Source organism: Bos indicus, chromosome 5 (assembly GCF_029378745.1).
Source record: "Bos indicus isolate NIAB-ARS_2022 breed Sahiwal x Tharparkar chromosome 5, NIAB-ARS_B.indTharparkar_mat_pri_1.0, whole genome shotgun sequence".
Classification (NCBI taxonomy): domain Eukaryota; kingdom Metazoa; phylum Chordata; class Mammalia; order Artiodactyla; family Bovidae; genus Bos; species Bos indicus.
The window spans coordinates 85,628,189-85,638,721 of record NC_091764.1 but is presented as its reverse complement, the minus strand read 5'-3'; the positions used below and the strand labels follow the sequence as shown (position 1 = coordinate 85,638,721).

The 10,533-nt window shown below is 43.1% G+C and overlaps 1 protein-coding gene across 19 annotated transcripts in view; it reads right to left on the bottom strand.

Annotated features, from left to right (window-relative positions):
- The window catches only part of SOX5 (SRY-box transcription factor 5), a 1,171,821-nt gene that overhangs the window by 955,401 nt on the left and 205,887 nt on the right, over positions 1-10,533 (bottom strand). For 8 of the 19 annotated variants that reach the window (XM_070788604.1, XM_070788601.1, XM_070788597.1 and 5 more), the window contains one exon: positions 14-90. The exons of 3 other annotated variants lie outside the window; for them this stretch is intronic. The gene's annotated coding sequence lies outside the window, so the exon portion shown is untranslated. Of the gene's footprint in view, positions 1-9; positions 109-10,533 lie in introns of all 19 variants that reach the window. 8 more of the 19 variants (XM_070788609.1, XM_070788607.1, XM_070788603.1 and 5 more) reach the window with 3 other exon arrangements.

The following is a 10,533-nucleotide window of genomic DNA, read 5'->3' as shown; positions in this document are numbered from 1 at the left end:
GCAGTTTACCTACTCCTGTGGACCGCTAGCTCCTTGTTGGCAGGAACATCCTTATCATCATCTTTGGGTCACAGGTGGCCAGCACAGCACCTGAGATACAATGTATACCTGTAAATGTGTTTGAAATAATTAAATGATACAGTGGTGACTAGAATCCACTTGGATGGTATGAATTCAATAAAGCAACCAACCTATCTACCTAACCTTTTCCTCTATATCCTATATTATTAAAATTTCAATATATAAGAACATTATGAGTATATGAGCAGTATATATTATTAAAGTAGCAGTATGAATGAGCATACATATTTCATGTATATACATATATATGTATGTATGTATGAATGTATATATCCATGAGAGCTGGACTATAAAGAAGGCTGAGTGCCAAAGAATTGATGCTTTTGAACTGTGGTGCTGGAGAAGATTCTTGAGAGTCCCGTGGACTGCAAATAGATCAAACCAGTCAAACCCAAACAAAATAATCAGTTCTGAATATTCACTGGAAGGACTGATACTGAAGCTGAAGTTCCAATACTTTGGCCACCTGATGTGAAGAGCTGACTCACTGGAAAAGACTCTTGAGATTGGTAAAGATTAAGGACAGAAGGAGAAGAGGGTATCAGAGGATGAGATGATTGAATGGACATAAGCTTGGGCAAACTCCGGGACATGGTGAGGGACACAGAAGCCTGACATGCTGTAGTCCATGGGGTCACAAAGAGTTGGACACAACTTGGTGACTGAACAACAACATATATTCTTAGGGCTTCCAGGGTGCCTCAGTGGTTAAAGAATCCGCCTGCCAGCTAGGCAGAAGCAGGAGACTCAGGTTAGATCCCTTGGTCAGGAAGATCCCCTGGAGGAGGAAATGGCAACCCAGGCCAATATTCTTGCCTGTAAAATCCTATGGACAAAGAAGCCTGATGAGCTATGGTCCATGGGGCTACAAAGAGTCAGACATGACGGGGGGACTGAAAAAGTGAAAGTGAAAGTGAAAGTCGCTCAGCCCTGTCTGACTTGTTGCAACCCCATGGACTGTAGCCTGCCTGGCTCCTCTGTCCATGGAATTCTCCAGGCAAGAATACTGGAGCAGGTAAGCTGTTCCCTTCTTCAGGGGATCTTCCCAACCCAGGAAACAAACCCAGGTCTCCTGCATTACAGGCAGATCCTTTACTGTTTGAGCCACCAGGGAAATTATGCATGCATATATTCATATACGTTTGAATGATAACTTTATCCTGAAAATTCAATTCTCAAAAATAATTGCTTCTAAATGCTTTGTTGTTGTTGTTTAGTTGCTAAGTCTCATCCAACTCTTTTTGACCCCACGGACTATAGCCTGCCAGTCTCCTCTGTTCTGGGATCTCCCAGGCAAAAATACTGGAGTGTCTTGCCATTTCCTCCTCCAGGCGATTCTCAACCCAGGGATTGAACCAGAGTCTCCTGTGACTCCTGAATTGGCAGGTGGATTTTTTACCATGAGTCACCAGGGAAGCTCCTTCTAAATACGTATTCCATTACATATTCTTATTGTCTCTGGTTTCAGTGGAGGCCATACAATCCAGTGTTTGAGATCATGTACATCAGACTTATGCTGACACATGTTCCAACAACACAAGAGAAGACTCTACACATGGACATCACCAGATGGTCAACACTGAAATCAGATTGATTATATTCTTTCCAGCCAAAGATGGAAAAGCTCTATACAGTCAGCAAAAACAAGACCAGGAGTTGACTGTGGCTCAGATCATGAACTCCTTATTGCCAAATTCAGACTTAAATTGAAGAAAGTAGGGAAACCCACTACACCATTCAATTATGACCTAAATCAAATCCCTAACGATTATACAGTGGAAGTGAGAAATAGATTTAAGGGACTAGATCTGATAGACAGAGTGCCAAGAACTATGGATGGAGGTTTGTGACATTGTACAGGAGACAGGGATTAAGACCATCCCCAAGAAAAAGAAATGCAAAAAAGCAAAATAGCTGTCTGAGGAGGCCTTACAAATAGCTGTGAAAAGAAGAGAAGTGAAAAGCAAAGGAGAAAAGGAAAGATATACCCATTTGAACACAGATGCTAGTCCAAAGAATAGCAAGGAGAGATAAGAAAGCCTTCCTCAGTGATCAGTGCAAAGAAATAGAGGAAAACAATAGAATGGGAAAGACTAGAGATCTCTTCAAGAAAATCAGAGATACCAAGGGAACATTTCATGCAAAGATGGGCTCAATAAAGGACAGAAATGGTTTGGACTTAGCGGAGGCAGAAGATAGTAAGAAGAGATGGCAAGAATACACAGAAGAACTGTACAAAAAAGATCTTCATGACCCAAAAAATCATGATGGTGTGATCCCTCACCTAGAGCCAGATGCCCTGGAATGTGAAGTCAAGTGGGCCTTAGGAAGCACCACTACAAACAAAGCTAGTGGAGGTGATGGAATTCCAGTTGAGATATTTCAAACCCTAAAAGATGATGCTGTGAAAGTGCTGTGCTCAATATGCCAGCAAATCTGGAAAACTCAGCAGTGGTCACAGGACTGGAAAAGGTCAGTTTTCATTCCAATCCCTAAGAAAGGCAATGCCAAAGAATGTTCAAACTACCACACAATTGCAGTCATCTCACACGCTAGTAAAGTAATGCTCAAAATTCTCCCAGCCAGGCTTCAGCAGTATGTGAACTGTGAACTTCCAGATGTTCAAGATGGATTTAGAAAAGGCAGAGGAACCAGAGATCAAATTGCCAGCATCCACTGGATCATTGAAAAAGCAAGAGAGTTCCAGAAAAACGTCTACTTCTGCTTTATTGATAATGCCAAATCCTTTGACTGTGTGGATCACAATAAACTTTGGAAAATTCTGAAAGAGATGGGAATACCAGACCACCTGACCTGCCTCTTGAGAAATCTGTATGCAGGTCAGGATGCAACAGTTAGAACTGGACATGGAACAACAGACTGGTTCCAAATAGGAAAAGGAGTATGTCAAGGTTGTATATTGTCACCCTGCTTATTTAACTTATATGCAGAGTACATCATGAGAAACGCTGGGCTGGAAGAAACACAAGATGGAATCAAGATTGCTAGGAGAAATATCAATAACCTCAGATATGCAGATGACACCACCCTTATGGAAGAAAGTGAAGAAGAACTAAAGAGCCTCTTGATGAAAGCGAAAGAGGAGAGTGAAAAAGTTAGATTAAAGCTCAACATTCTGAGAACTAAGATCATGGCATTCCATCCCACCACTTCATGGCAAATAGATGGAGAAATAGTGGGAACAGTGTCAGACTTTATTTTGGAGGGCTCCAAAATCACTGCAGATGGTGACTGCAGCCATGAAATTAAAAGACGCTTACCCCTTGGGAGGAAAGTTATGACCAACCTAAACAAAAAGCAGAGACATTACTTTGCCAACAAAGGTGCATCTAGTCAAGGCTATGGTTTTTCCAGTGGTCATGTATGGATGTGAGAGTTGGATTATAAAGAAAGCTGACCATGGAAGAATCAATGCTTTTGAACTATGGTGTTGGAGAAGACTCTTGAGAGTCCCTTGGACTGCAAGGAGATCCAACCAATCAATCCTAAAGGAAACCATTCCTAAATATTCATTGGAAGGACTGATGTTGAAGCTGAGACTCCAATACTATGGCCACCTGATGCAAAGAGCTGACTCATGTGAAGAGACCCTGATGCTAGGAAAGACTGAATGCGAGAGAAGGGGAGGAAAGAGGTTGAGATGGTTGTATGGCATCACTGACTCAATGGACATCAGTTTGAGTAAACTCTGGAAGTTGGTGATGGACAGGGAGGCCTGGTGTGCTGCAGCCCATGGTGTCACAAAGAGCTGGACAGGACTGAGTGACTGAACAGCACGGACACCTGTTCAAATCTTGTTTCCACCATTGACTGTTTACAAGGTTTTGGATAAGGCACTAATCTTTCTAAATACCAGTTTGCCTTTAAAACAAAGACAATGTTAGTGACTTTTTAATGAGATTCAAAGAATCAAAAGAAACAATGCACACACACTGCCTGACACACAGAGAGCCCTCAAAAAGTAACATTAAAGTACTATTTGTATTCTCTCCTCCTTCCCCCACCCCGACCCACCCCAGCCCTTAAGAACAGCTAACTTCACCCACAGAGAGGGCCTTTGCCTTTGGCTATGAGGGAAGTGATCTCTAGGGCCTGAAAATGTCATGTAGGACAGGAATGTCTTTGTTTGCCTGAGGGATTTGGCCATGGGGTCTCTCAGGTGACGCTAGTGGTAAAGAACCTGCCTGCCAATGCAGGAGACCCAAGAGACACAGGTTTGATTCCTGAGTTGGGAAGACGCCCTGGAAGAAGAAAGGACAACCCACTCTAGTATTCTTACCTGGAAAATTCCATGCACAGTGGAGCCTGGCGAGCTTTAGTCCATGGGGTCGTGAAGAGTGAGACACAACTGAGCGACTAAGCATAAAATAGTCTAATAGTGTGATTCTATGATGAGAGTCGTGGGTCATGTGGTATCAATTTTGCCTCCAAAACTACTTGGAGACTGAAGGTATTAGCCCAGCACTGATGTCCATAGACTATCAGCCCCACGAGAGGTATGTGATCAAATCCCAGTAAAAACTCTGGACACCAAAGGCTCAATGAGTTTCTGTACTTGGCAATGCTCCATGCATACTGTCACATGTCAACGCTGTGAGAGTAATACATCCTGCCTCCAGAGGGCAGGACAACGAAAGCTCTGTGGTTGGGTCTCCTAGCCTCAGATTCAGCATTTATATACTGCTTTTCCTTGGCTGTATCTTCTCCCTGTAATAAGCTGTAACCATGACTATAACAGCTTTCACTGAGTTCTGTGAGTACTTCCAGAGAGTTTTCAAACCTGAGTGTGGTTTTGGAAAATCCTCAAACGTGCATTTGGTGTCAAAAATGAGGGTGGTCCTATGTGGAGGACTCCTTGGAACTCTGTAGCTGACTAAATGTACGGTTGGTTAAACTCTCACATGTTCTTTCTTTAGATCTAGAAAGCCCCAAAGCTTTGAAAGATATCTTATTTTATTACTCAAGTAAACTTAACAAAACCCCCATTTAACAGTGAAAATCACTTTAAATTGATGGAGTTTATGTATAGATTGTATGTTGGTTTATTTTTCCATGTATAAACAATAAAATCCTACTCCAGTAATAGACAGAGAAATATTCTGTTTGTTTTAGTTACATAAACAGCAATACTATTTAGAAATAAATGAGTCCCATACCAGTAAAATTTCTAAAGATCAGTAATAGTAGCTCTGTTAAGTTCAGATATTAGAAAGTTAACTTAAGAGGTACACTGGTTTTCAAACAAAATATTAATTAAATCACATGCTCTTTTTGCATCTCCTAAACACAGTACTCAAGAGGCTATTTACAATCTTTTTTTTTTTTCCAAATGTCAGTTTGGTAGGCGGAATTTTTAAATGGTCCCCAAATTCCCCTCAACTTGTGAACACATTTCTTGGCACAACATCCAGAATTGTGAATATGATGGGTTTTATTACCACGAATAGGTTGTATTATATAACACAGTTGACTGTAAAACAGGGAGATTATCTGCATGGGTCTAACCTAGTCACATAAATCTTTTAAATCTTGGTCTAGAGGGACTTCCCTGGTAGCCCAGTGGTTACAAATCCATCTTCCAGTGCAGGGGACATGGGTTTGATTCCTGATCAGGGAATGAGGATCCCACATACTATGGGGCAACTAAGCCCATGCAAACCACAACTAGAGAAGTCCGCTTGCTGCAACGAGAGAGTCCTGCGTTTCTGCCGCAGGAACTGAGGATTCTGTATGTATTCTATTGACTGCTCTTCAGTCCTTTACTCTGAAAACAGTATCAGTTATGTGCTAGGTTTTGTTCACCATATAAATCCCAGTTATCATTACCAATACTGAAAAATCATAGCCGCACTCTGAATAAGAAACCCCAAAAAAGGTACTACGTCATATGCTACAGACTGAATATTTGTGTCCTTCCCAAAACTCATATGGTGAAATCTAATATCCAGTGTAACAGTATTAGGAAGTAGGGCTTCGGAGAGGTGCTTAGTTCATGAGAGTAGAACCGTCATGAATGGGGTTAGTAATCTTATGGAAGATACTCCGAAGAGCTCCCCATCTGTCTCCTTCCACCAGATGAGGGCACAGTGAAAAGACAAACACTTAGGAAGCAGGCTCCCACCAGAAACTAACTGTGCTGGCGCCATAATCATGGGCTTCCCAACCTACAAAGTGTGAGAAATAAATTTCTGTTGTGTTAAGCCACCCAGCTTATGATATTTTTGTTATAGCACCCCATATGGACTACGACAAAAATGTATACATTGTCTTTTCAATAGATCATTTGGAAAACTCAACTATCTCCTATATGGAAGGTGTTGAGAAGGTAACTCTTAAATATGCTGTGAATTATCTCCAAATTTTCTTGGGCCATTTTAAGGGTAGGAGTAGGCAGTGACTGTACCTTCTTGAGGCTTATGTGGGAAACCAACATATGTTCAGTGCAGAAGACACAGAATCTCTAAGTATCTGAAGTGAGATTGGGGGTCACTTAAAAAGACTCTCAGAGTCTTCGTAAAACATGCTACTACAATTGGTCCCTGTCTCACTCCCTTCTTATTCATTTACTATAACGCTGCCACATTATTTTTTATAAAACACAAATCTTATGTTGTACCTTTACTGAAAATGAACAATTTCAATTGTCTTCAAGATAAAGGCATTATTTCACAAATACATTAAATATTTTAGGGTTTCTCTGGTGGCTCAGACAGTAAAGAATCTGCCCGCAATGCAGGAGACCTAGGTTCAATTCCTGGGTTGGGAAGATCCCCTAGAGGAGGGTACGGCTACCCACTCCAGTATTCTTGCCTGGAAAATCCCATGGACAGCCTGGCAGGCTACAGTCCATGGGGTTGCAAAGAGTTGGACATGACTGAGCATCTGAGCACTCACTCAGATTATGAATGGTTAGGTCCTCTTGGGAGAAGCTCACAGTAGACCTAATCCCTTCTGTGTAGCAGAATCTACAGAATATATACCCCATGCAGGGAGAGTGTTCTAAATTGAGAGCAGGAACCAGGCTTGGAAGTGAGGACTAACCTGTGCTACCCACATATCTTAGGTCTGCTGTGTGATAATGACTCCTTTCTCTCGAACCCTCTACCTCAGTTATGAGCTCCTGGGCACTCAGCCCAGAGGTGACCCTCCAGGATGCAACCTGGGAGATCAGATACTAGTTAGAATATAGGGGCTGTTAATCAGCTTACTTGGAGAAGGCAATGGCACCCCACTCCAGTACTCTTGCCTGGAAAATCCCATGGGCGGAGGAGCCTGGTGGGCTGCAATCCGTGGGGTTGCAAAGAGTCGGACCCGACCGAGTGACTTCACTTTCACTTTTCACTTTCATGCATTGGAGAAGGAAATGGCAACCCACTCCAGCGTTCGTGCCTGGAGAATCCCAGGGACAGGGGAGCCTGGTGGGCTGCCATCTGTGCGGTCGCACAGAGTCGGACACGACTGAAGTGACTTAGCAGCAATCAGCTTACTTAGTGAGACCACAATCTTGAATGAGAAAATTTGAAAGTGAAAAGCAGCTTCAAGATTTTCAAAACATTTCCAGTGAAAATGTAAAAGCAAAATGTAGATGCTAAGGAAAGAGAGACAGTATGGGAACTCTCGTGCATCTAGAGAGGGAGAGAAGAGACCTCATGAGCAAGGAGAGAGATAGAGCTCAGAGGGGGCCCAGGCTCTCCTGTGTCATGGTATCTAACCTATAAGGAGGTGGGGCTGGAGAATATCAGCTGGACAAAAGGCACCCAAGGGTCTATGGGCTGTCGGTCCTCTTTTCACGGACATTACTTGCTGGGGAGGGGACAGGAGTGGACACAAGCCTCTCAGGAAATCCCTCTTGTAAGTCTTACAGCCATCGAACCTGGTGAGGGAGAAATGGAAAAACAGAGGCTGTAGGAGCAAGGAGCCTCAAAATGTCTGTGCTGTGGTCCATCTTCCCCAGTCCCAACACACACTGGCCCACGCACAACACAGAGGAGGAAGGGGAAAGGAAGAGGAACCTCAAGTTGAAGGCCACGGGAGGCCCGCAGCAGCTGCTCCAGCTCATATCCAGGTGGGGCTAATTGCATCAGCAAGGACAGAGGCCCACAATGGCCGAGGGAAGATGCCAAGAAGGATACAGGGGACAATGCCAGGGCCAGCATGCATACATGTGACCATGTGATGCTCCACACTCCTGTACCAGCTGCAATGATACACAAATTCCCCAAGGATTTGTTGTTGTTTTTTCAGTGGGGCTGGAGTTGGGTGGCAGCCGAAGGCACAGATGTGAGCAGTCATGCTTCCTGGGGTCATGTTAGTACAGGGTTTCCATCTGAGAGGACTGTGGCCTTATATTTTATATCCATGGTGCCCCTCTCACCCTACCCCGCTCCTGGGCCTGGACAGGGAAACAAAGACACAAATTAACAAACGGATGATTTGATAGTAAAGACACTGAGTTATTTTATGCTATTTCAAGTTGGCTTTTTATTACCTTTAAATCTGCACAGTAGGGTTGGGACTCAGGAGCAAGAATACATTATGAGAACAGCTCCATTTTCTTTGTATATTAGAGTAGAAATGATAAATTTTGACCCAATTAGATGTGTCCCAAAATTATTACAATATCATATCATATCATTTTCCTATTTGTGTGTCAGTTGCTCAGTCACGTCCAACTCTTTGCTACCCCATGTACTGTAGATCTCTCGGCTCCTCTGTCCATGGAAATCTTTAGGCAAGAACACTGGAGTGGGTTGCCATTCCCTTCTCCAGGGGATTTTTCCCAACCCAGGGATCCAACTGGGGTCTCCTGCATTGCAGGTAGATTCTCTACTATCTGAGCCACCAGGGAAGCCCATTTCCTTATTTAAATTACTCAAATTGCCATAAAAATCTTTTTTTTCTTTATACCTTCTCGAAGCAAATCCACTTATTCACATACTGTTGAAAGTTTCATGTTAGCTCACTCAACAAACAAAGCAACCAAGAACATCACTTTTTTAAGGGTTGGTAAGAAAGATGACCACTTAAACTCCCCTGCCAGCCCCAAGCATCTTTCCCAAGTATCCTCTTGAGAACTCTGCCAAAAAGACACATGATCTAAAATCTTAAATTGCTAAAATCTGAAATATTAGGGTAATTTCCATCATTTAAACCCTTAAAATGTTTTCTTTGTGGTTCCTTCTACAAATTTCAAGAACCCTCACATGTTCCATTTAATAACTCCATACTACTACTACTACTACTACTACTACTACTAAGTCACTTCAGTCGTGTCCGACTCTGTGTGATCCCATAGAAGCCCATCCCTGGGATTCTCCAGGCAAGAACACTGGAGTGGGTTGCCATTTCCTTCTCCAATGCATGAAAGTGAAAAGTGAAAGTGAAGTCACTCGGTCGGGTCCGACTCTTAGCGACCCCATGGACTGCAGCCTACCAGGCTCCTCCACCCATGGGATTTTCCAGGCAAGAGTCCTGGGTGGGGTGCCATTGCCTCCTCCGAATACCTCCATAGGTACATGCATACTAAGTCACTTCAGTCGTGTTCGACTCTTTGTGGACTGTAGATCGCCAGGCTCCTCTGTCCATGGGATTCTTCAGGCAAGAATACTGGAGTGGGTTGCCATATCCTACTCCAGGGGATCTTTTGGACCCAGGGATCAAACTCAAGTCTCCTGCAGCTCCTGCACTGCAGGTGGACTCTTCACCGCTGAGCCACTGGGAAGCCCAACGCCAGAGCACTTGTTAGCAGCACTGTGCTGTCACTGGCACTGTACTGGAACTACAATTAGAATCTATCTGCTAGCTTCGTGTTCTGGACCTTTTGGGGTACTTTATTCATCACATTAAAGTGTGGCCTACACAATTCCCAGAGTGCCACCCTTCTCTAATATTCCCACCACAGGTAGATGGTAAGTTCTCATGCTATCTTATTAACCTTTCTAAATCATGAATGTAATCACAAACAATGTTAACTGATTTGCCAATCATGGTAGGAGACTGATAGTTCTCCTACCGTGATAGGATTATTCTCCTATCATAGATTGATAAGAGAGTCACCTTAGGAGAACTGATAGTATGAGGAGCAAGAAACAAGAACTTACAAGAAGAGCTGGATGATTCATTGTACTCATAATCAAACACTGATCATTTGTAGTAGTTCCTATGAACAGACAATATACAGCCTTGAGGTACTCTCTTCCCAATTTGGAACCAGTCTGTTGTTCCATGTCCAGTTCTAACTGTTGCTTCTTGACCTGCATACAGATTTCTCAGGAAGCAGGTCAGGTGGTCTGGTATTCCCATCTCTTTCAGAATTTTCCACAGTTTGTTGTGTTCCACACAGTCTAATGCTTTGGCATAATCAATAAAGCAGAAATAGATGTTTTTCTGGAACTCCCTCTCGTTTTCAATGATCCAGCGGATGTTGGCAAT